This window comes from Etheostoma spectabile, chromosome 8, assembly GCF_008692095.1.
Source record: "Etheostoma spectabile isolate EspeVRDwgs_2016 chromosome 8, UIUC_Espe_1.0, whole genome shotgun sequence".
NCBI classification, from domain to species: Eukaryota; Metazoa; Chordata; class Actinopteri; order Perciformes; family Percidae; genus Etheostoma; species Etheostoma spectabile.
This window is the reverse complement of record NC_045740.1, coordinates 9,383,933-9,410,068: the sequence shown is the minus strand read 5'-3', so window position 1 is coordinate 9,410,068 and position 26,136 is coordinate 9,383,933. Positions and strand designations below refer to the sequence as shown.

Below are 26,136 nucleotides of genomic sequence, written 5' to 3'. Positions count from 1 at the left end.
ATATCTTGATTGTGATGCCCTTTATTATTTTGCTTAGTGTTTCAGCAGTTCTGTGAATTGGCTGACCTTTTTATGAGTCTTACCTCTATTCTCTCCTGCAGAAACAAGCGTCCTTGCCACGCTGCTGTACCATGGAAGACAGAGTTGGTATTAATATTAATGAACATGCTCTGACAATGTCAGGTTTTAATGGATAATAAATTAAAGGATTCTCATCGATAATTAACTTTGTGTGGGCAATAAACATCACCCAAGCCAGGATAGCCAGATGCCGTCTTTTGTAAGCAATGATATTTTAATAAATCATAAGATGGATTGAAAATGGTTTATTCTTTCCTGTCATGCAGATCAAATTCATGCCACACACCGTAAAGGAAAGATGAGTTTGAGAAATTAGAGCATGAAGGAAGGCCACATAGCAGTATTGTGTTAGCTAAGTACGTGAAAATGTATTTTCCTTCTCTATCAGTCTCATGGTGTCATATCACACTGGAGTCAAGGGGGAGGCTAAAGGTTACAACTCTGAAACACGGCATTGATCCTAACACCTGACAGCATCTCTCTCTGTCTCTCTCTCTCTGTTGTTTTCTTGTCTCTTTTTGGTCTTTGTAATTATACGATAAGACCCATCATATTTTGCTTTTGTTACTCTTCTTTTCATTGTGATATAAAGCAAACCTAAACAAAATAACAATAACATGATTGGTACCTAGATGTATTGTATACCCATGGTGTTATCAAAGACAGTAGTTTAGGACAAATTATTCTCTTATCGTATTCTTTCTTTAACATAGGCCCAGACGTAATTCTGAAACCAAAGGTGTTGTTGAGCCCGGTGTGCTCTGCATATCATAAATCAGACCTAACTGACATGTTTTAAAGAGAATGAATATCCACCCACTCTCTGTGGAAGGGCCATGGTATTTGTATGGTCAATGTGACCTTTCTCCATACCCTCTCAGATTAGGTGTACGACAGAAAATTGCGCTCTTGCTGCAGTCCATAAATCATACCAGGCCATTTTTTCCTTTAAAGAGGTATGTAAATACCAGTGTACTAGCTAGGTAAACAACACTAACCCTGATACAAATGGCTTGAAAATTGAAGAAAAGCACCTTATTTTTCAGCTGAAATTGCTTTTGAAACCCAGTCCTGGCACATGGGATGAAGGAGCCATGAAATGATTTGTGCTGGGGGAATAGAAATGGGTTGATGATAACCACACTCGACACAGTTCCTGTGTTGGGTAGTTCTAGCAATGATCAAAGATATCATTGTTGCACATTATTTCCCCCCATGCAGACCCCAAATGCATCAGTATCTGAAGTGACATCCACCCCCATGCACTCAGAGTATATTATGTTTTAGGGGACAAAGGCCCTCCACCAAAGTACAGCGAGGTCCAAGCTTAACCAGGCAGTCCTTCTGCTGCCATGCAGGCCCTCAAATAACTTGTATTAAACCTTGGTTAAAACATTCAGTATGATTCCTTTGCCGCATGTAAAGACAATGTTTGCATTTAATGCAATTACTATGATTTGAATTAATATTCTATAATATAATGCATAAAATAGATCTTTTCTCTAAATAAAATAAAAGCCAACTGACCAATGTTTTCCAACTCTGGGAAGAAATTTCATCTTTTAAAGTGCTCATATTATGCTCATTTTCAGATTCATAATTGTATTTAGATGTATCAGAATAGATTTATGTGGTTTCATTTTCAGAAAACACCATATATTTGTTGTACTGCACATTGCTGCTGTTCCTCTTTTCACCCTGTGTGTTGAGCTCTCTGTTTTAGCTACAGAGTGAGACATCTCACTTCTGTACCATCTTTGTTGGGAGTCACTCATGGTCAGCAAGTACTGCTAGCTTGTCAGTTGCAGAGCATGAGGGAGTGCCATGCTAGCATCAAGGCGAGCATTATAACGTGTGTTACAAAGTGACCCACGTTTGTCACGGAAGTAAAGGCTGGACTACAATAAAGCTGTTTGGAGCAGTTTGTGAACAGTGTTTTCTCTAGAAGATGGTAAGTCCCTTTGAAGTGGACTTTGGGATTTTTCACTTTAACTATAATGTGCACAGGAAAGATACTGTATGTATAACACAATAAAGAAAAGGGAAAAAGCATAATAGGAGCACTTTAAATTAAATAGTCGCCATGTTGACCAAGTAAAATGAACCAGTCTGCTAAAAACTTTGGCTACACTGTGGCTGCCTTAAAAGCCAAAAACATGGCCATTGCAGAATGCAGTGTTTTGGCAACTCATCAACACCTGCAATTCTGCACAGTGAATCTCAAGGAGAGCTGCAGGGCACAACCCATGACAGCCAGAGGGACAGCTAATTCCCAACATCTGGTACAAGCTGGTGCTGTCCGTAGTATCGCCATCATCGTGGTATCGCTGTGGTGGACGCTGCTTGGCAGCTTGTGGCATCAGACTGTTGAAGAATCACCCCCATCGTGTTCTAAGCAGAATGGGCGGAGAGCAAACTGTTTCATTTCAGCACGGTGGACCATTGATGCCTGCTGTAGATCCCCTGTTATCTAATCAAACAGCACTGGTCAGTTATGATGCCAACTCCTAAATCCACAGCCGTCTGTAAAGCCGTGGGGGGAGATTAACCGCTACAGCGCCAATGTCCTACATTCAAAGACTTGCTCTTAAGATCTCTTCTCCTGGAAAGTACAGTTATCCATACAAGCATATACAGACAGACACACACACAGACACACAGCCTAAAGTAAGAGTCCTTCATGCTGTAATGGGGCTATCACAAAGACCACACAGCTTGCATTTTGGAAGAAGACTTGATGCTTTCTAAACCCTTTGTCTGAGGCCACTAGAATATCTCAAAAAGGTTTGAGCCTCAGCCGTCGTAGAGCATTGGAGGATGTGTTGTTTTGCCATGTAGGTGCTGCCTTGTGTTTAAGATCCCCCATTAGTAGAAGAGAATAGAAACTCACAAAGAAAGATGGTCAAAGACATTTATTGTCTCTTACAGTTTGCAGGAGCCCTAATAAGAACACGCTTTCTAGCGTTACCTTGCTATGTGGGTGAACTTCATTATAACCCAAGAAGCAGAAGCTCTCACATAGCCAGCAAAGAGCTGTGGGCACTTTTTTAATATTTATATCACAGTCTGGTGTGGCAGTAATGATATTAGGGAGCTAGTGGAAATTCTCCACCCAGCTGGACATGTTAATTGAGAAGCCACGTTTTAAAGGCAAAGTTCACATTTGTGCAGATGGTGGGACAATGCAAGATGTCAGACCTAGGTCAGTGTCATTTCCAAGCTATACCTTAATGGCAGCAATTTTTTCTCTCTTTTTTTCCCTCAAGTTTGACACATACTAGTCCCTGAGGTCCATATAGCAGTCTTTAGGGCTGGTCCCTGTACCTTAGTGCCCTTGAAGAGGACTATATTTTACAGTTTTTATAATGGCAACACTCTCTGTCCCACTTCCACTTTCAGGGTTAGCGTGTGCCATTGTGTGGCATGAATATGTGATTGTGTGAATGTGTTGGCCATAGAGGAAAAATATCATTATAAAATGAAACGTAATAATTTAAATGAATGCACACATGATATATTAAAGAAGCTGTCTCACCTTGATATCAATGAGCTTTGAAGGTGAAATACAATTTAAAAATAAGTTGAATTGAGATGCACATTTGTTATCAAAAACTGGTAATTGTTGTAGGTTACTGCCCTGGAGAACTGTACCTGAAAGTTATGGGACTTTGTACACGTCACATTTACAAGATATTATTTCACTAGAGCCAACTGCCTAAGGGCAGCCCAAACTGCCCATGTTTATCTTCTACAAATACTTGTAACCTCACTCAGGGACCTGCCCCTCTAAAGTATATGCATAATTGTGTGGGGTAATGTGGCTCTAAATCATTGGTATTTCTATGACTTCAGATAATGTTAGATTTAAAATAGATTATCCAGGCTAATTAAATAATAAAGTTATATTACACCAGTGCAAACAGTAAAAGGACAACAGTGCGTGCAGGCATTGGTGAAAGTCACACTGCTGGGAAGTCTAACAGATGGGTTTATCCTTAGTGAGATGGATACTGTCGCACCACACATCCACATCAAATTAGAGTACCCAGAGTGAGTCCTCCCCCCATTCTGACCATACACCGGAAAGCAGGTGTCTGCTTAATAATTTGGTCAAAGATCAGTGAGTTAAAGGTTGAGGCCAGGGGCAGAGAGGGCTAGGGTCATCCTGGTGGTATGGAGGTGGTGAGACATGATCTCCCCAAGTCTGGAACAGCCAAACCTCAAGGTCATCCATTAGTGCTCTGGCCCATTGGTGCTGGAAGACCCACAATAAATTTGCTGTGCACCCTTAACCCTTTTAATACTCACCATGACCCAGATGAGGAGATCAGCTCCCTTAGGGAGGGGCACATTACATTATTAGCACTGTGCATCCATTGACAGCTATTATATTCTAACAGTGTATTATGGGTGACTTCATACTGTAAATACTTCAACACAGATACTAGACAATAATGTGTGTTACAGTCATTCTTTGAAGATTTCTGTTTAGCTGTGAGTTCAGTTTATTTTAATCAGTTAAATTGCCTGAATAAGTCTGGTTCTGAGTCACGTTAATAATACTGAGTGAGATTGCATCTTTAATTTAAATTACTGCAAGATATTTTAATATCTAGAATCCCTCCCGTAGCCATCTGTGATCACTTTCATACGTGCCGATGATAGTGTCAATGTCTGCCCAAAAAATATTTTAGAGAACATCTGAGTTATGACTGATCATTATCTGGTCTTTCAAACAATGAACAACTTATCTGCCTTTTAATGCGATGCATTTTTCTATTCTTACAAGAAAAGGTGAGGCTGCAAGGAAGAAGGAGAATGAAATGTCAACAGTGTCAACCACTCCCTTTAAATAGGACTCTCCTATGATCCCTTACTACCATGCTCGGTCAAACCTTTCCAGGTGTCAAGACTGGGCGTCAGAAAAAGAAATTAAAGTGACATAGTGTTGACAGGAGGAAAAGACATTCCAGTTTTCACCCCTCTCAGGACAATGAGGGAGCCATCACCTCGGCTCAGACATAGGCACTAATGAATCAAGCAACACCTTAAGTTCTGTAGTGCAGGGGACTTTTGGCCCGGGCCACCCATATAGTGTCATTGATAATGGGATTCTGTATTGGACTGCTGTTGATTTGATGTCTACCGCAACCTCTCCCATGGCCTGCCATTTTGACACAGCTTAATTTTGCCCCTTGCTCATGAAGATATGCTGTTAGATGGTGTTGCACAAGTGTTAGGTCTTCATCTTTTCTGGTCATATCGCCCCTCTCAGAGCCTGAACACCTACAGTGTTTTATTAAGCAAAGACAGCATGGTTAAATTTAAAGTGTAATAATGCAGGTTTGGGCGGCAGCAGTGTGCTGAAATAAGGCAAAGTTTACTACATGGAATACACAGGGATGGAAAGAATACTATATTATACTCTCAGTACTAAGTACTGTTACTTTTGTAAAAATGTATTTGAAAGGTTGTACACATGTTTTTGACAGTGAAAGTTCCTAAGTGAATGCAGAAGTCATTGCTGGAGGATTCACCGTGAGCATTTTAGCTTTAAGCCAGACTCAGCATCCACCTGTTAGTTGCGTAACATTGTGGGGCTGTTTGATTTGGATCACTTTACGTGCTCGGCGGGTGGTGCATTGTATCAGCGAATTACAGTACAGTACTTTTAAGTACATTTAACCTTTTTTCTTCTTTTTTTTACCTATGCCAAGATAAAATAATGTTATCCATAACCCATAATAATGTAATCCTTCTTTGTTGGTGCATTTTTTGTACTGTTCACAAACACAACTAGGCCAAAACGCACCTGTAATGTTTAGCCCCACGGTGGAAGGAGGAGACATGGAATCAGGAGTTCTTCACCTGGTGCTTTGATTTATTTCTTCATCAGTCACATGGAAGTACAGTATTGCAAGGGTGACTTATTGCAAAAATATATATAAATTAAAAAAAACACGAAAACAAAATACTAACTATTCAAATTATCATCACAAACTGATTTTAAACAAGATAAAGGCTATATTAGGCCCTGACTATTGGGCTCTATTACCTGCACCCTTCCAGGTCAAGGCTGTTCTTCCCAGAGGAGCCTCTGTCTTCTTTCTTTATACCTGAAGCCCCTCCTACAAGACAAACAAAAGTTGATTGGAAATAAATCAAACACCATTATGCTAATTCAGCATTCCCAAACATTTCTGGCTACATTAATACACCATATTACAACTAAAATATAAAAAATTAAATGTTGCGCTGAACAAGCTTCTCAAAACAGAGAACTCTAGGCACTCCTTTACACCCATCTGTACTGGCTGACACTTGGACCATTCCAGGTCTTCCCCTCTATAAATTACTCCAGACTCTGTCACTTCAACCTAGATCCCTGCTTGAAGATGAGAACAGGTGAATGAAACCTTGGGTAAATCCACTAACCTAAAATAAACGACTTAAAATTAACTGTGTATGTATTGTATTTATCCAACCACGATTTCTAGTCTTTCGACTAGTACTTAAATGAACTGAAATAAAATGACAAGCCATGTGTTCATTGATACAAGTCCACAAGCTAATGATAATACTCATCCTATGCTACTGCTCATATTAAGGTTAGCTTTGCACGATAAGACATGCTAACACCGGCTTAAATGAAGGCATGGGGTAGCCCCATGACAGCATCCATGGCATGGGGGTGGCAGTAGCTCAGTCCGTAGGGAATTGGAACCGGAGGGTCGCTTCAAGTCCCCATACGGACCAAAGTATGGTGGACTGGTAGCTTGAGAGGCACCAGTTCACCTCCTGGGCACTGCCAAGGTGTTCATTAGCAAGGCACCGGACCGAACCCCCAACTGCTCGCGGCGCCTTTCCATGGGCAGCCCCCTCACTCATCTCTCACTTATCTCTCTGACATCTCTCCATTAGTGCATGTATAGGTACAGAGCATGTGTGTGTGTAATTCAGGCCTGTGTGTAATAACAACAGAGTGTAAATTGCAATTTCCCTTGTGGGATTAATAAAGTATACATTATTACATTATTATTACATGATTTTGTCACTGAACATATCAACATGTATCTTTTACAGAAGTCTCACGTCTCTGGACATGTAGCTCTGTCCTCCTGCAGCTACAGATACGCCAGCAGATTCTTCTCTGCTACAGCTGCTGACTGGGCAACTTTTTTGTTACTTTTTGACATGGTTTATCTTGTCTTGTCACTTTTGTTTTAATGGATGTGACTTGAAATATATTGAAGTACAAATAAAAAATACTTAAAGTAAAATTACAGAATAAAACAACTTTGTTACAGTAACTTTAAGTAAATGTAAATTTGTATTCCAAAAATGGGAATACAAATATAGTAGTTAGCAAAATTATTCATTGTCTACACTTCTTGTCCAGTATTATTAGAATTTACTGATGATTCAAAATGCTCTTAAACAGTGTATTCTAAGGATTTGGGAGACTTTTTGAGCTCTGGCTTCATACTTGCATTTACCATATGATGCCAACTAGTTTATCCTATAAGCTAATACTGTAAGCTAACCTGACTAACATTGGTGTAATGCCTGTAAGAGTTATTAACTGGCACACTGCCTATCTAGGTGGAACCTTTCTGTAATGATGTTCTACATGTTCCAAGATGTAGACTGTAATTAGACTATTTTACACTAATAGTGTTGTTAAAAAAAGTTTGAAAAAAGTAGTTTTCTAAAGAGCTTCCAATACTAAAGGGTTGGTGCTGAATACGTGTACAATTACACTCTTAATAGTAATAATTTGTTCTGTAACGTTTTATTATTATTTATTTATTTGCAGGCAATAACATAAATAATTGGTAGGACATGGTAATAGTGGAATTTGGGGAACATTGCTTGGACATAGATGCACATAAGTAGTAATTAGACAGATTTATTGTAGGTAGTAGAAAATTCCTGTAGTATTATTGTTGATATATATTGCTGTGGTTCCCCAGCACAGGGTGTTAGTTAGAGTGAATTTCAAGTCATAAGAAAGTGTGGGTAACAGTAGTTCATGCACCTTTTTCTTAGATGAAGTGTGATGAATATAGCGCAGCATTATACTGAATAAGAAAATGGTCACTGGATAAAAAAGTCTTATTGACTTTCTCACTCTCAGAAGATTTTCTGTATATTCACCCTCTCTTACATGTCTCCACTTTTTCATCTCAAGCTGTCTCTTCCCCCCCCCCCCCCAACAGACACACACCACGTACCCCCAACATCCCCTCACGTGCAAGGCTGTTGGCTCCATTGTGTGACCTGTTCTTACACTGTTCCATCTCCACATCACGCATCCAGCCTTTCACAGCAGCAATTCACCAGCAACAATCACACACTCACGCCTCAAAAAAGGACCTCTTGCTCCCTTTGCCAACCAATTAAGAGCCATCTGGGCTCAGATACAGTAAAAAGCTATTACAAAATCATAACCGTTTTCATGATATGTTTTTGATGTGGAGACTCAAATGTTTAAAAAAATCAGTTTGTTTCCATATGTCATCCTTTAAAATAAATTATCCTTAAGCAACGATAGTGTGCTTATCAATATTTTGTTTAGTTTTGAGCCAGTGAAGGGCACAACACAGTTTAAAAACATGACAGAGCCAGTCATTGCTTTTGTAGCTGCCATGCAAGTGTGTGATTCCCGATGAACTTGAGGTCATAGATTCCCAGTGGCTGCATAGGGCAGGGAATGGAGAGCAGCAGGGTTCAAGCCTTGGGTCATTGGAGCTTCAGAAGTGGCCAGCCAGCTTTGTCCCAGAAGGGATGATAGTGACAGATTCACTGGTGTTTTCTCAAGGTCCACTGAACCCTACAGCAAAGACTCCAACTTAGAGCCTGTAGAAAGATGGAGCACTCTTCTCATCTCCAGTTCACAGAACTCAGAGAGAGAGGCCATCTAGACGGGCTTCAGGATGCCTTGAGATACACGAAATCCAGCCTCAACCTCCTGGTGGCACTGCAAAACCTCCTTTCAATCTTTTACTTATAATCTGCAGTACACATTAGGCCTCTGACATGCACCGTAATGGTTCATTTCCCCATTGTAGGGAAGTGTTGAACCATTGTGTTGTCAAGTAGGCTTTATAAGGCAAAAAGATATGAATAGAAACTCCACCTTGTCTTTTTTTCTTTTCAATCTAACTAAGTTAAAAGGCTTACTTACCCTTAATCAAAATGGCAAGCCCACTGGCATGGTATGTCCCAGCTGTGGCCCTGGCACAGCATTTCCCTTCTCTTCATACATTGTTCTGGGCAGCACATCCAAGAGCTCTTGCTGTGTTATGTACTTAACGGAGGTCAGAGTTGTCATTATCTGGGTCTTGTTGGCACTAAGGCCTCCTCTGATGATAGAACTGCCTTTCAGACCTTCAGCTTTTAGCACTCCCTAAGAGCTAACCCCTGTGAAGATCAGGCAATGACCACCTGCAAACCTAGCCCAGGGCTGGGACTGTGTTTAAAGGAGTTAAACACAGGAGTATGCTTTATGACTTCCTGTAACATGTGTGCTGCTTGCCCTGATATGGTGTGATCTTTTTTTTCTGTCGTTTTTTGTTTGTGGTGGATTAGTAAAGTTTATACAGTATATACAGACAGGAGACAGTTGTTACTTAGGTGGCCAAAAATGACTACAGACCAGAGCCCTGTCATCTAAGAACAAGTCAAAAGTCTGGATTCCAGCTTAGTGACAAAGTCAGAACACATTGCAGGTGCATTATATTCTGTGTTATTTTCTATCGTATTGCAATTATAAAGCTTGCACAACATTGGTACATATTTGAAAATTGATCCTAAGAAGGATTTCGGCGTGGATTGAAGGAAAAAAACACAACAGGAGATGAGTGTTCATAAAGGCCCAGGTTTTACTTCTTAATCTAAGCACGGCCGTCCACATTGTAGATAAAACTTTCTGATTCATGTCAGCCCCATGGTGTTACTCTGTTAGGAATTATTTTTCAGAATATATTGCATTTTGAAAACACATATCTCCCCCTTGCTTCTCTTGCTCTCCCTCTATGTTTCTCTCTGTGTCTTACAAACAAACAAACACACACACACACAACACACACTGCAACATGCACACAACCAGACATGCTCTACCCCTCTTAAAACTGGTTCTCATCCCAATAGCAATTTTGTCAGAAGTTGACAATGTCTTGATTTAGTTGTCTGGCTGTTCCGGACAGTTTTCCCTGCTGCGCTAATGTGAACAGGACATCCTGCTGGGCACCAAAGAATACCACTTCACGGCAGCCGCATAGCTGGCAGCTTTTATTTATGGCGCTACCGAAATGAATGGGTATTAGTGTCCAAACATTTCACCATGCTCCTGCAGCCACACACAAAAGCCACTGATTTCCAGCAAATCTGCACTTATTTTATTCAAGAAGACTAAAGCTAGGCAGGGGGAGAGAGAGCGACAGACAGAGAGAGAGAGAGAAAACATTTATAATGACTTAAAAGACCTCAAAAGAAGAATAGGAATTGCGGTTGAAAAGGATTTACCAGACAGAAATCGGAAAGAAAAAAGTGGCCCCTCCATTTCACTGCATTTTTGTAAGAGTTGAAAATAGAAAATATCTGTATCCCTAAAATGACTCAACTTAAGTGCTTATGTTCACAAAAACTGCATTTCCTTCACAATCACCCAGTTTTCAGTTGCTCTGTTTTGACCAGCAGTACAAAGCATTGTGTTTAATAGAACTGTACCAGGAAGGAAAAAGTAATTTTATCATTTCTAAAATTGTTGATTTATTTTAAAGTGACTTCAAAAATCACTCTTGCTACCATTTTGCAATACAGGCTGCCTACTGTCTTGTTAACCTATGAATTTTAAGTGGACAGTTCGCATTAGATAGCAGTAGCACTGCTGACTCCTCTTGGCTTTTCTGTAGGGAGCAGGCTGAGGCAAAGTGGTCTCCTGGCCCGGCGCTGCTCTTTGCCTGGTTTCTGTGTCCAGGACCTCATCAGTACAGAGTCCGCCTGTCCTCGTGTCCCTGCCACTCACCTCCCTGCTCTTCATCTGTCATTCCTGCCCTTCTGCAAACACACTCCACTGACATTTTGAAAAACTCTGGCATTCACCCTCAATATGGATTTTTGTTGATTATAGCTTTCTGTCTGTGAAGATTGCACGTATTATTGACTTTGCAATCCCATGACTATTTGCACAGCTTTTTCCTTCTCTCTGCATCTTGCTGAAGTCCAGCAATAATATCCCTACTGGTTTCTCATAACCTCTTTTCATTACCCTTTCTTTTTTCATATATATAAATTTTTAATATATATATATTTTTTAACATATTTTACTAATCCCCTCTGGCCACAACCCTTTCCTTATGCCACCAGAGATCAGAGTTTCTGCAAAGCTTCGGTCACTGATGTCATTTAGATTGGGATCTGATACACTAGATGTCCATTGGTTAAATGCCCCTGGCCCGAACTCCCTATTGTCCCCTAATTCCAAGCGGCAGCTCTGTTTCACTTGCTGCATAATAGCCCATAGGTTGAAGTTCTGATGCTTTTGCTTTGAATTTACATCTTTCACAGGCTCCAGTCTATTGTTCTGAGCTGAAGCTTCTTTTTTTTCCTTCTTTTATTTCTAGCGAACTTCATTGCCTGCAGGCAGCATGGCTGCTTGTGCAGTAGCTCTACTGACAGTCTCCCACATTCATGCATCTTTTGGAGGGTCAGAGGAGAGCAACTTGACTTAACAGGTCAACGTAAGTGGGCTCCGCCCTTCTCCAGGTGGATGCCATGAAGCCCTCCATTAGGAGCTGACCTCCACGTTGCACTGGTCTGGCCCCAGCCAGGGTATCACATGGCTGTGCCTGAGACAGGCTGCTCATTAAACCCCACTGCCCATAGCAGGATTAGGCCTTTTCATGGTTTATCCTCTACTCTGACAACTGACAATGGACGAGGATAGCTGCTTCAAATGGAGTGTGCATATGAATCATGGAATTATAATTGCTCTTTCATGATGAGAATATTAGAAAATCTATCCACATGCACAATGCAAAGAATTAATTGGGGTCTGTTTTCAAGGGCACATTTCTACACTATATGAGCACAAGAAGACGGGAAGGGTGGTAATGAGGCATACTTTATACAGCACAGCATCATTTCCCAGCACCTGTACACACACACACATACACTCACACTCTCTCTCTCTCGCTCTCTCTCTCTCCCTGATACCTTCTGCCTGTAACCTTTACCCACCATAATACTTTTACTCAAAGTTTCACTGCACCTAATACACAATGGAGTGTTTACTTGTGTTGTGATGTTTTCAAAAAGCACCCCTATTAACAGTAGTGCTCCGTTTCCCATGACCCAGCGGTAGCTTCCTAAGGGTCTGCGGGTTCTGGAGGGCTGTAGCTCGGGCGCTGAGTAGAAAACTAAGATGACACTACTTCTTGAGCTGTGTGGGAGGGAGAAAGCTGGTGATGATCTGCAGCACCAAGCCCCAGTCATGCTTACTATTTATACCACAACTTGGTCTGTTTTTATTCATATTTAATGTAGTATAATGGCATGAAAGAGTTATTTCTTTCATGGTGGATGTCAGGTTACAGCTGGCTCTCAAGTTGCACCGCTTAGTACAAGTTGGGGCATGGGGCGGCTTTTCTGGATTCAAAGCATCAAAAGTCCCCTTGAGATATATTTCCCAATCATCTGTAGTAGTGCTGTTAAACCATTACAATATGTAATCGCGATTAATCGCATTATTGTCATAGTTAACTCGCAATTAATCGCAATTAAATCACACATTTTTACCTATTTTAAATGTTCCTTGATTCCTTTTTGTCCCATAATTGTTTTTTTCTCATTTCAATGCTCTTATCAACATGGAAAAGTGGATCGGCTTGCTTTGTGCAAATGTTTTTTTATTGAAAACAACATTGGCATAAAGCCTAGTGTAGTGCTCAATTTCACACGTAACATTCACACTTGGAGCAACACAATGTAACACTGCCCAGCTATAAAAGGGTGAAAAACATACTTTGACGAGGGGGCGGAGAATTTGCATCGGCTGTGTGCTTGGCCATCAAGTGGGATTTCAGACTGGACTTGCTGCGATGATAGCTCAGTTCACAATGAAAAAACACAGATCTCCTTGGTCTTGTCAATGGAATCATTTGGCAACTTTTAAAAAGTAAACTTTCCATTCAGAATCTTATTGGCATCCATTTCGCCGTCTTGCGTTCACCATCCACTCAAACGGGGTTTGCTTTAGTGGAAAAAAAAACGTGACACGCCAGACGCAATCCCCGTCTCTGGGTGAAAGTCCAATGTTTTACTCATCCACCACCCCAACCAATCTCCCTACGCGGATGTTTGCCCATTCATACTACTCGCTACAGCGTAAATTCCCCTGCTATCACAAGGTAATGTAACTCATTGGAGGCCAAACGCCGTTTATAACCACGCTAAAATGCGAATATGCGTCTTGATAACATGCCAATAATGGCCTACGAATTGACGTGTCATACATACCCCATTTAATGAGATCAGTCTGTATAACGGGGGAAAAAAGTAAAAAAGTAAAAAAAAAAAAAAAAAATCATTACCTAATTAAAAGTGTGAACAACATCATCGTCATTTACATACAGTATGTAGTGAAGCTTTTTCACACTCATCCGTAGTAAATGCAATGTGATACGGTCCAAGTATATTTGAAAGGTGTTAATGAACTGCTGGTTTTAAACTCTTTTCTATTTCAAATTATTCCCCTATCAATAACTACCTGTTTTTGTAGTTTTCCATTTATAGTAGCAGCTGTGTAACTGAGGGATTGTTCATTGAAAAGTTTATTTTTTGGAAATATATAAAGTATGTCACGTGTGCATCATAGTTTTGAACTTTTCCAACTGATATGATGCTTTCACAAAAAGTATAAATACATTTTCTTAGTTGTAATTTTACAGTATTTAGCTGATTTGACATTAGCCAAGACTCAATCTTACTCATTTAAATTGTAATGACTGCATGGTGAACAGAAAAAAAGTACAGGAAATGATTTGTTAGTTTTGTGAGCAACAGAACATTTTTTTTGGAGAGCTGTCAAAAACAGAAAGAAGCTAGAGAAAAGAAGAACTGAAAGTCTGTTAGCAACGCAATTAAACTCTGGTAATGAGGTCAGACATCAGATCCAGTGCAAGTGATATCATTACACAGCTTGATCGGATGGGCCGCTCCAGCTGCCATGCTCTTGCTGTGGGATTAGACTCACTGTCCTGAGGGCTGCACTTTTACTAGGCTGACCCCTGCCTGCCACTGGGGCACCAACCACCCCTGGGCTCCTGGGGGCTTTGGCTGCCAGTGGCACCAACAGGACTGCGGAGAAGTGAACTGTGCGGCCACGTGGGATGACAGGACTCGCCACTCCATTAGGAAGCACAGAGACAGACAGGCACCAGCACACAATCCACCCTGTGTTGCCAACTAAGAATTACTGGGTTCTTCTATTTCAGTCAGCTCATTTGTAAAAACCAACGAACAATGACAAGGTGATAAAAGGACATTGTATCAGTGATTAGAGTGCTGCGGTTGAACCTATTGATGGTTCAGATATGGCTAAACAAATAAAACCCAACTTTATGCTGTTTTTATAGAAAATTAATCTTTTCTGTTTAGTTAAAGTTGTGGTTCAAACAAGATTGAAATAATGAAACATACAGATTGGTAGCAGTCTAATTTTCTTCCCCCATTGTCTAAAGCCTCGTTTGCAAAGTCCCTAGCAGGAGTCGGCTTAATTTGTCTTTTCTTATTTGGTCTGCTTGTGTGTTTTGTGCTGTTCTCTTTTTGTCTCCCATGATTACTTTGAGGATATCGTTATGACATTCAGCAGCAACAATAATTCTTCTGTTCTAATTCATTTCAATTAGTAGGGGATGGTAATTCAAACTGACGGCCAAAAGCCACCCTCCTTTCCCCTTTTTTCCCCTTTTCTGTCTTTTAGTCCACAACAAGGGACTCCAAGCAAAGAGGACAATACCAGTCGGAGCCAGTACTTTGATAATTAGTTATTGATTGAGAACAATGCCGTGGCATACACTGTCGTATTAGCTAGACGCCAGTAGGTCGCGACACCAAGAGCAGCCATCAAGAAACGAGGGCCAAAACATGCCTGACTCCCCTAATAAGATATTCCTTCATGTTTTTCTCTTTCATTTCCCTCCTCTTTTTCCTTCCTCAGGCATGTTAGTGTTCGGGCTACATGGGGTCAAAAGTATTAATGCTTGTGCACAAATGAGCGTCTGATGAAGGAGAATTTAATTAGAGAATGCCCACTCAAGCTTCTCATACCCCACTGCCCTGTTTTTCTTTCTTTTTGTTGTTTGTAGGAAAAGTGTCCAAAAAACAGATGAAAGAAAAACAGCATTTAAAAACATTGGGAACTCTCCTGCACTGTTGGCATTGTTTTCCTAATATACAGAAATAGTGGTTGCCAAATGAAACATGCATGCACATATTGTGAAGCAGTGTTACATATTAAATATTAACTTATTCATGAAGCGTATGTTTGTATGATTTATATTTCATAACAATAGTCTATTGAGTTGGTCTAATCTTGGCCAGCATTTAAACAGAAACATTTAAGGCAATCTGGCTATTCTTTTACACACATGATTGATCTGAACTGTGAGTATCACATTCTCTCTGACAACCTGGTTGTCTGGAGTGAAAAAAAGACGCATTTCAACACACATATTGATGCTTCCAGTGGCTGATGCGTGTCAGAGATGGTGTCGTTTGGTTAAAGTTTGGCTTTTAACCAAACTGTGTTTACATATAGTACAACATATTTAAATAATAGGTAAGTCTCCTTGCTAAAGAGGGATATCTCAGGTTTGGCATCAGTGTGAAATAAGCTCCCTAACTCACTTCACCTGATCCGTGGCCTGTAAAGATGCACCTGGCATTAAACAGACAGGGCAGGAGCGTCAACTGAACAATGGAGGACTGTCAGGACCGACAGCAGGCCACGGCTCTACCATCACTGCTCTGACAGGGAGGGCCTCAGAGGGTAAACTGCTTTGCTGGAACTAATTAAACAGATGAAGTTATGACATGAATATGCAGATGTTGTTTACATTTTACCATATGGTATTATTTCAGGTAATAACGCACAGGAAAGGCTTCCCACTCATTAATGTGAAAGGATGGAGTGAAAACACTGTCTATCAAGAGACACTCGGAGTGTGTTTGGAAATATGATCAGACTGACACTCGGGTGTTGAAATCTATTTCAAGCCACTCAATTAACATACATGTTGATAGCTATTACATTTTGATTTAAATTATTAGCATACTGGGTGTTTGACGGATTGTTCCTTATTGAAAGTCAAATTTATTCTTCAAATCTACCTAAATGTATCAAATTTCTTCTAATTAAAAGTATAAAATTAATTATCACATTTAGCAGTGTCTTGTTACCTAGTATGACAATATTTTACTCTAGCTAATCCACAGCCTCGTATTGGCATGCAAATACAATAGAGCAACTAATGCAGCTGAAACATTTTTCAGAGCTGCTGTCGGTTCCTACACCTGCCATGAAGCCAGTTTAATTCGCAATGCACAACCTGCATTTAACTCAACTTCTAAATTTTTTTTTTAAATAGTAGTAGTACAACTGTCTGAGTTCTTTTCCCCCAGTTTTTTGTGCTGCCTTACCATTCCCCCAGAGCGGGTGCTGAGAGGTTAAGAGGAAAAGGGCCGATGGAGTCGCGTTTAGTAAGAAGTGTGGGATCACGGGGGCCAGCTGGTGGGGTGATGGGGAGCGTAATTGTGCCCGCTGTGTGGATAGGGTAGGGGGGTGAAAGGATGGGGTGAGAAGCCCTGGAAAAAAGGAGGGGAGGGGACACCTCAATTACCTGTGCTCCCTCTGACCCCTCTCTCCCTCTGTCTCTCCACGGACAGACGCACTGTCTGAGAGGCGGGGCGCGTTTCCACAGGCAGATGCACATCCCCCTCCTTTGTTCAAGATAGCATTCGCTCCTTCTCCTGAGCTGCAGAAACTTAATTGCAACAATCTCCTCTCTAATGCGATTCTTTTTATTTGTCACTGTCGAAACATTGGAATTTTCTGTTTGAAAAAATATATATCAAAGCATTTTTGTTGTTATTGTGTATTTATGTTTGATCATGGAACTTGGTCAGGCAATATTAGATTAAAGATGTACAACAAAATAAAAAGCACACTTACCTGAACTGAGCAGTTCTCTCAAACACAGTCAGCAGGTTACATGCAGCTGTCATAGTTTATTTTGGAGCTCCTGCTTGGGCTAATACAGTAAGTGACAGAGACTGGTGTAAAATCAATACTTCACAGGAGTGTGATGTCTTAATAAACTCTCTGTGTTGTTCAGACAGGAAAGCAGACATGTACGAGAAGGACTACAGCGCAGGCCATTGTGAAGCTGTCAAGTCTAGCCCTCAAAAGCAGATGAAGCTGTCAGATTATTAATATATTTATACTGACAGGCCCCAAGTCCACCCCTAAAACCCTCCCCTCTTTCAGTGTCTCTCAAAAAATATGCTCAGCTTCAAAGACAGAGGCCACAGGGTTGGATGCAAGGTCAAAGGCCAAATACATTTTGAAAGCAAATTCTCTTCCTTTTGCAACCTGTTTTTATTGCTGTCGCTCCCCTTCTCTGTGGCGACCATTCAGCTGAAACTTAGGCTGAATTGGCAGCAGCTTTCAAAGCGCTTGGCAGCCTGGTGATCCTCAGGAGCTCTCAGCTGACATCTCTCTGGGCTTGTCTATGCTCAGGGGTCAGCGCAAGCCCTGACTCCCAGGACCCACTCACTCAGCCGCTACCATGAGTCAGTCCCGCAGACTGAAATTAAAATGTGAAAAGCTGTGCGACTGAAGGCATTCCTCGCCCCCCATGGCATTCTCCTTTCTCTGTGACAGCCCCTCTGAGACTGCTTTTTCTTTCATGTTTCTTTTTTCCCTTTTGATTATTTAACAACATGCGAACAGAGCTGTCAAGGAGAGACATGCTTGATCGACAGAGCAAGGGAGTGTCTTAGTCAACATGGGGTTAAATTTGATTTTCTGCATGTTCAGTACGCTAGTCTCGAGCCAGTTATAGCCTCGGCTTGATGTTTTTTGATGGATCAATTATCCATTATAACATGTTCCGAAGCCAAACACAACGGCAACTATGACACCTGTCACAATCTTCTATTAGGGTAAGGAAATTGAAATAATTTAATGACAGCTAATTTAGTCTTTGTTTTGAATCTCATTATGGCTGCAATAATTGTGTTCTTAAAAAAACTGAAAGTGAAATATGACTGTGCACTCAAAGTAAAGTACCCCGACTAGAGCTATTAATTTAATATCTCTCAACGAAAACAGAATTGGATAAATTTCCCTTTATCAGATTCAGACAAACACAAGTTTGAAAGGACTATGAGATCTTGGAGATTTTTCGCCTACTTTAAAATCCAGTTTAGATTATGTTGAAATCTGAGATAACGTAGAAAATAGAGGCTAGAAAAACACAGCCTAAATAAACACTTATACCAAGAAATGCTGATAGTGAACATAATTTAAGAATCAAGTAAAAAATACAACATAATTTATTGTCCATTTTAAAAAAATATATATATATATATTATATATATATATATATATATATATATATATATATATATAAAAATATATATTGTTGTGCAATATAAAACAGTTCAATCTGTATAACCGAGAGGTTATTTTGAAACCCTCCCCCTAGCTGTCTGAAACGTTATTGAGAATTTACAATTATCACCACATCATATTTAGGATCGGGACACCTAATAAGTCAAAGATATTACTTGGGACAAAAGCGCAGAGAGCTGAATAGATGTGATATGCTTGTCAATAACACGTATGTGAGAAAGCTGCGTGGGAGCGTCTTATCGGTACATGTGTGCATATACTTGAATTTGCAAGTAAAGAGCCTTATTGGGATTACCCATGGTACATTCTAGTTGGTATCATAAAGAGAAAGAGGGACTAGATGTGTCTCCCTTTTTTTAGGGATTCGGTAAGCTCTCTGTCAATGGTTTGGAGTTGAATTGCTCTGGATAGCTCCCCTCATTCCATGGAATGATCTCAGACCTAATTTACTGGGCAGCTCAGGATCCAAAGCATACAAGGCTCTCCTCTGCATAGAATGTGTGAAATAGATAGAGCAGCCATCCCTCAGATGTGCTGAAGTAATCTTCAGGCAGAGCTGGTCCAGCAGGCCTCACCCCTAAAGGGATTGATGCAGTGTCAAAACCTTTGGCTCAGGGGTCATCCTCTCTTCTTGCCTCCCCAATCTGACAAAAGCTGAATTTCTTTCCCTCTCTATTCGTTTCTCTTTTTTCTTCTATTGAATTCATCAGCGAGGGAAGCATGAGATGTGAGATGTGAATGAAACATTTTCATTAGAAGGGAGGAGAATCCCCGGTCAGAGACAAGGCCAGAGCCGATCTGAGCCAATGACATCCCCACCAATTCTATCCCTTTTTTTTTGTCCTGCTTACTTACTTTCCCCAGCTGTCATTCTCTGCGGTATGTGGCAAGCTGATTGAAATCAGCACTGTGTCAAGGCCGTCATATCTCAGAAAGACATAAAACATGCAGAAACATCAATAAGCAACAGGCCGCTGACAGCTCTCAGGCACCGATGGCGGCAAGGAGAGATGTGGGGAAGGTTAGGACTCTGGGGGGATGCTGTGCAGTTGAAGTGTCTTCTTCAGGCTTCACTGAGACCCAGGGAAGACAAGATAAAGTCTATCAGGTTATCGCCTAGTTCAAGTTGCTTCTCGGACAGCAATGCCACTGGGACGCTGGATGTCAGAAGATCTGTGCATGTGTGTGCGAGCTTGTGTGTGTACAGTAAGCGTGTGCTCTGTGTATTCTGCTCATCCAGGTGTTCAGTATGTGGGGGAAAGAACTGACAGAGACGTTGCTACTAAATGCAAACCTAGTTTGAATTTACCTGATTAATGTAATGAATTCACAGCATGATAAACATTGGCTCATACACTAAATGTAATCCATGTGGTGTGCTCAAGCTATAAAATTAACATTTTGAAATATATTTCTTGATTATTGTATTTGTAAAATACCTAAAAAAATATTTTGCACTACCTTATTTTAAACAAGGGTTTTCTGTTTGTTTTTGTCATATGTGCTCGTAAAATAAGATTGATAATGTAGTAGGTATACCTGATATTGAAGGGCAAGAGATGCTTTGGGATTTTCATTGTGTATTTAATTCACTAATGGGAGGTAAAGGTGATAGTCTGTTAGATCACAGCCTGACACTGCCTCTTACCACTACTAATTAGGCAAGTTTTTAGCCCAGAAAAACTGCTGAATCTCTTGTTTCTTGTGCATGATGATGGTCATCACGGTGGCCAAACCTCCCTGTTTAGAATTATGATATGGGACAAATAATCAGCTTTACAGGGTCCTGACTTTGACAAGGTAGATGTACCAGTAATTAGCATGACACAGAAGTCAGTGAATGGAACAGAGTTTTGGCTGAAGTTGGAAATATCGCCAAAGTTGAAGCCTATTATTTTTGCATTGATGGGTTAACGTTGTGGACAGGCTCCCATCTACATATCAAGTGTGTGTCCCATTATTTTATGTTTCTCTCTGCTGACAGCGTCTCACAGCACTCCTCCATGTTCTCCTCCATCTGCCTCCTGTCCATTGATCAGCCTTCCAGGGCATCAGTCTGTTTAACATCTGCTACAAGTTCCAGCAGCTCAGGTAACTATCTAGCTGCTCTACACCGCCTATTGATCTTCATGTCCACCTGCAGGAACATCTGTTTCAGCATGTCGTTTGTCAACGCAACCAGCTACCTTGTTTCGCTTCACATCTTGTCCACTTTCACTCACTCTCACAAAGAGAATTTACTCCTAAATGCTTGTTAAATTGGTCTTTGCATTGTTCTAATAATGAATTCTAAATTAGTCACTCATAGTTATTGCATCTTGTCAAATAGTGGGCGTAGTACTTGTACTGATAAATTAATCTGTAAAGATAAATATTAATTTCCCATTACATCTAAATGCAACTTTCAAATTGTCTAACCTATATTTAATTACAAATTAGTTTCTTTGGAGACACTGCCTAATCCACTGAACCCATAAACTTTAGTTATTGCACTCAAAACTATCTATTGCTCTATTATCTATTACAATCTATTATTTATATTATATTCATATTGATTAAATATTAGTCTTATTTTGTGTTATAAATCTAAATAATTGCAAATTGTTATATTTGCAGACAATAAAAACAACAGGCACAAAGTAAACCAAATAACAATATGTTATTTGAATAAATTAGATCATTTCTTTCTCACATCAAGAAAATGTGCTGTAAATTATATTTAAAAATTAGCAGTAGTTCAGTGGTTTACAGTAGGCTACGTATTATTTGAAGACAACAGTACATTCTATTTATTGCTTTTAATATTATTCTGGGCAGAAAGTGAGAGAGTCATGGGCTAAGGAGAGCTTGCATCTTCAAATTTGTCTCCGTCACAGGCTTCCAGAGCTCGGAGGAACTGCTGCTGCACGGTTTAATTTGCTCTTTTGTAATGATGGGGCGTAGGTTAGTTAATTTCAATTTTTGATTTCAAAAGCTATCAAATACAGCTCAGATGAGAAATCAATTTTCCCAGCTGCCCTGGCTTTGTGGTGAAAAGAACCAACGCCATTGGTGAACAACCCGTCACATGACCGAGTCAGGGATTAGTTCAGTAGGCCCATGTTGCCACCACCTCAATTACAGGCTGCCTCTTGTCATTTACCTCTATAAAATCTCATTCTCAGACTAAACTCATATTTAATTCATGAAGGCCTGCACGAGAGTAATTGTAATATAGATTGTTGTAGAAAATTTAATCAAATTTAGACCGCAACTTTTTTGTTTTGTACAGCAACGGCATATGACTGTCATTTGCTGTAATTTGGGATAAACAACAATGGTACAGTGACTGTCTAATGTTGGACTGATAAAAAGAAATGTACTAAAAAGGATCAAATCAAAGCCAATTGTGCAACTTCATCAAACAGCAAGATGTAGAATTTTTTTTAACAAAATGATACTTTTCAAAAAATGAACTAATAATTTTAATTGGAATGTAAGTCTCCTATGTCATGTTGTAGACAATGATTATCAACTGCACTGATAGAACTGTTGTTTGATGAGTCGTCTGTAAGGGTGGCTCTGGGCAGTTCCACTGACAATTAGCACTCACCTAAATAAATCCTGTTCTGTGTGAGTGTATAAGTCTCTTTGATTCACAGTTGATAGTCCTAACCAGCGTTAAAATGGTCAAATATCAATACTTTATAACCTATCATATACTGTATCAATAAATCGGGTATAGTTTGTTTAAGCTTAGATTTAACACTATAAACATAGATTTGCTGAATGAGTACAATAAAAACTGTTTTTCTTTAAAATAATTTTCCTTTTTGATACATGTGACTTGTGTTGAAACTACACAAAGCTCAGAGCATTTTGTGCTTTGCGTGCAAGCATATTTTGCATTCTTATGAAGACTTTGTTTTGGAAATTTGAATCCATTCCAACATTTTCCTCTCTCAAACAAAACCTCTTCCTTTTGCTCAACACAAATTGACAATTTGTTGAGTAATCAAAGAATCTCCTTTTTCATATGGATCAGTTCATGGAACAAAAAGTAGAGCAGAGGCAATTTCTGGACATATCAGTTGATTATATCCATTTGACAGTTGCGTTATTCTATGTGGTTTCCATGACAACTGTTTGGGTGAGGCCTCCAATAAAACCAACCTCAGCTGTCATCTCTTCACCTAAAAGCTTTGTAATTGCTCTCATTTGCATACTACAATTAAGTGTGTTAGCTCACAGCAAGAACAATCAACCTCCACTAAAGACTGGGGATAGTATAATTATTATATCAGTGGATTTGTATAAAACATTACTGACAAGCCTTTGTTTGACGTCGGCATTGTACAATCGGGCTAGTTTTACCACTCATTTTCACAAATATACATATTTCCCAGACCATGATGGATGGGTACAGCATAGGCATGCTGGTTAAAATGTTATGATTATCATTTTCAATCAGAGTTTCAATGTCACCTTATGATCACATAAAAGTGTCCATTTTATTCCAGATATTATCTTTTAGGTCCCAGTCTGGTGGTCAATACACTGAAAGATATTTTCATCTATTTTTGAAAGGAGGCTTTTTGACTTAGCGGTGCACTTGACTAGCTAGAAACAGAATGATTTGCAGTAGTGGGAGACAGTTTGAACTGCTGATTGAATGGAAAGGTTATGTGCATTGAGCTCTGAGCATTGTTTCTCTGTCCCTCAGATGCGCAGACACTGTAATGAAGAGCTCTTGAACTCACAGTCAGAGAAGCTGTGACAGGAGTTCAGGAGGATGCCTCTGCTGGACATGCAATACACACCGGTACACACACACACACACACACACACACACTCAGAGACAGCAACAAACAGCTAATAGAGAAATCAAAATGAAGCTTTCATTCATACGTTGTTTCACAAATCACTAGCTTTTCATTTAAAGTGTCCAATGTCCAATCTTCTTGCTTATATTGCAAAAATATAAAAAAATCTACATCTGTGCATCTGTTCTTTTTTTTTCCTAATTTAATTTATTTTTGAGCACTGCTTTGACTGACAAACTAAATATGAGAAGCATCTTTACAGAGGCATAACTCAAGTTTGTGAACTATGAAAGCAGCCGTATTTTCAGCCTTTCGAGCTTTATTATCAACCTTGTGATACTGCAGCACATCTTTGGGCAGGTGCATTTTATTTAGAGTTTTTGCCTTCAGGCCCTGAATTGAAATGGAAGACCAAATGGCAAGTGCACCATTCCTAGCTCTCTGCAGCCTCCCAACACAAACTGGTCAAGCAGAAATGAGACCTGCATCAATTTTAATTTGTATTTATCCTGCTGATGACCCGCTCCTTTCACTCTGTGTTGGAGGCACAAATTACACCCATCATAACTCTGATTCAAGCGGCCCACGGTGTGCTATCAGAAAATGAGCATGGTTATATACCACCGGCGGGTTCAAGGTGTCACAACACAATTATACAATCATGCAACCTGACGAGCTCTGACTGGTCGCTGTTGTATGACAACTAAGCTGGAGGGCCACGCTGTCTGTCACATCCAGGCGGGTAAGATAAGTTCACAGAAAAGTAGACCGTGCCTCAGTGTCTGCTTCTCTCTAAATCAGTTGAATATCACACAGCTGCTACAGTCTGGGTTGATTTCTTTTGGGAATGTATAAAGACCCAGATCTGAACTTATCTTTGACTTGTCAGGTTTTTATTCGGCACAGCAAATTGAGCCTACAGAATTTGTAAAAAAAAAAAGAAAAAAAACGTAAATCAAAGTTATATACCATTGGCTGCCTATGTATCATTAATAGAATTAAGTCATCGATGACAAAAGTTTAAAACCTTTTACATACTGCAGTGCTGTGCAGCAGCTCACTGTGACTTTCAACCCTAATCCTTGTGTCTCATAAAACTTGGACCAAAAAAATGAAGGGAAGCTCCCCTGCCTGGATCCCCAGTGTGCTCTCAGTGTCAAGCCATTATGCTGTGTGAAATGAGGTGCCACTCATGAGTTATAATGCTGCACATCTATAGATGCAATGGTAAAATATAGCCCTTCAATTCTCAGTCCTCTGTTGGAGTTGGGAAAATAATTCTGTTCTGATAGAGGTCCATCCTGCAATATCCCAATTCAAAATCACAAAGACTTGAAGAGGGCTGTTGGATAAATTCAAAATAATCCACTTCAGGATAGCTGCAAGATTAATGGAAAAATGTGTGCGTTTGCTCGTGTGTCTATGTGCACGGGCAAACGTGTGTGTGTCTGTGTGAGAATGCAGACTGATGAATAAAATAAATCAAAAAACCCAAAACTTTTACATACTGCATGATGATATTACTAATAAGATTATCAACCTTGGGGATGAAAGAAAATGACACACGGAGGAATAAGAAAAATGACAGCAATGTTTGCTCTCCCAAACGGAAGAAAATACCCAAAATGTTCCTTTAAAGCCAACAGAGACGTTGGATATAAGCTTTTAGAAAATCTATTTGTGGGGTAAAGTACGTTCATTGTGTCCAATTTGAAAGCACGTCAATAGAACACACATGCCTCTATAGCCAGTTGTTACAGAAGTACAATCAATGAAACTTCTTCTGGACTACTGCTATACTAGGCACATAACAAAGCTAGCAGCAGTCTGATCTCCTGAATTTTTTACCCAGAGGTACTGTAGATGTAACAATGATAAGGAAATAAAGCTAATAAGTGTCACTTTGATATGACAACAAATTATACATGGTTCTATCAGATCTCATTTCCATTCCACAACACAGAGACAGAGAATACCCTGAAGCATGGCTGTTAATGGGAGCCTCTATCAGCCATCGTGGAAAGCCTGCCTCATTACTCACTCCAACACAACTGTGCCCAGGGTGGTCGATTTCCCCAACGGACACTGGTTCACAGACCAGAGACGCACTGTGAGGCATATGACTTGTTTTTCAATGTGCAGGGCACAGATGCCGTCATGCTGCAAGTGTGTGAAATTGTTTTATCATGAAATTCATTTAAGCAAAAACATTTCAGGATCCAGAAAAAATAGGGATAGGAATTTCTTTAATGGTTTATTTTGTTTCTAACTCTGAAATTATTGGGTTGATACATTTACAGTTTATACTTGTCTAAGCTACAGACAATTGCCCTACGTAGCTGTAACCAGCTACCACTCATCTTCGTTTTCATTATACGTCTGATGCTGTACAACCTGATTGTTATTCAGAGAGAAATTTCCATTCTGGAGGGTGCCAAATACTCACATAACCTTCTATCCCTTCCAACCTGTGCAATGAATATTTTAAAACCTTAATGTACATTGGCCATCTGAATTTTTAGCCTGAGTTTTTCCTTTGTCCATATAATCTCT

At 40.0% G+C, this 26,136-nt stretch overlaps 1 long non-coding RNA gene across 3 annotated transcripts in view; it reads left to right on the top strand.

Moving 5' to 3' along the window:
• Positions 1-26,136, top strand: part of LOC116694475 (uncharacterized) — a 97,551-nt gene that overhangs the window by 47,002 nt on the left and 24,413 nt on the right. For 2 of the 3 annotated variants that reach the window (XR_004333177.1, XR_004333178.1), the window contains 2 exons: positions 20,766-20,872; positions 23,484-23,582. This is a non-coding gene — a long non-coding RNA (uncharacterized LOC116694475). The remainder of the gene's footprint in view (positions 1-20,765; positions 20,873-23,483; positions 23,583-26,136) is intronic. The other variant, XR_004333179.1, reaches the window with a different exon arrangement.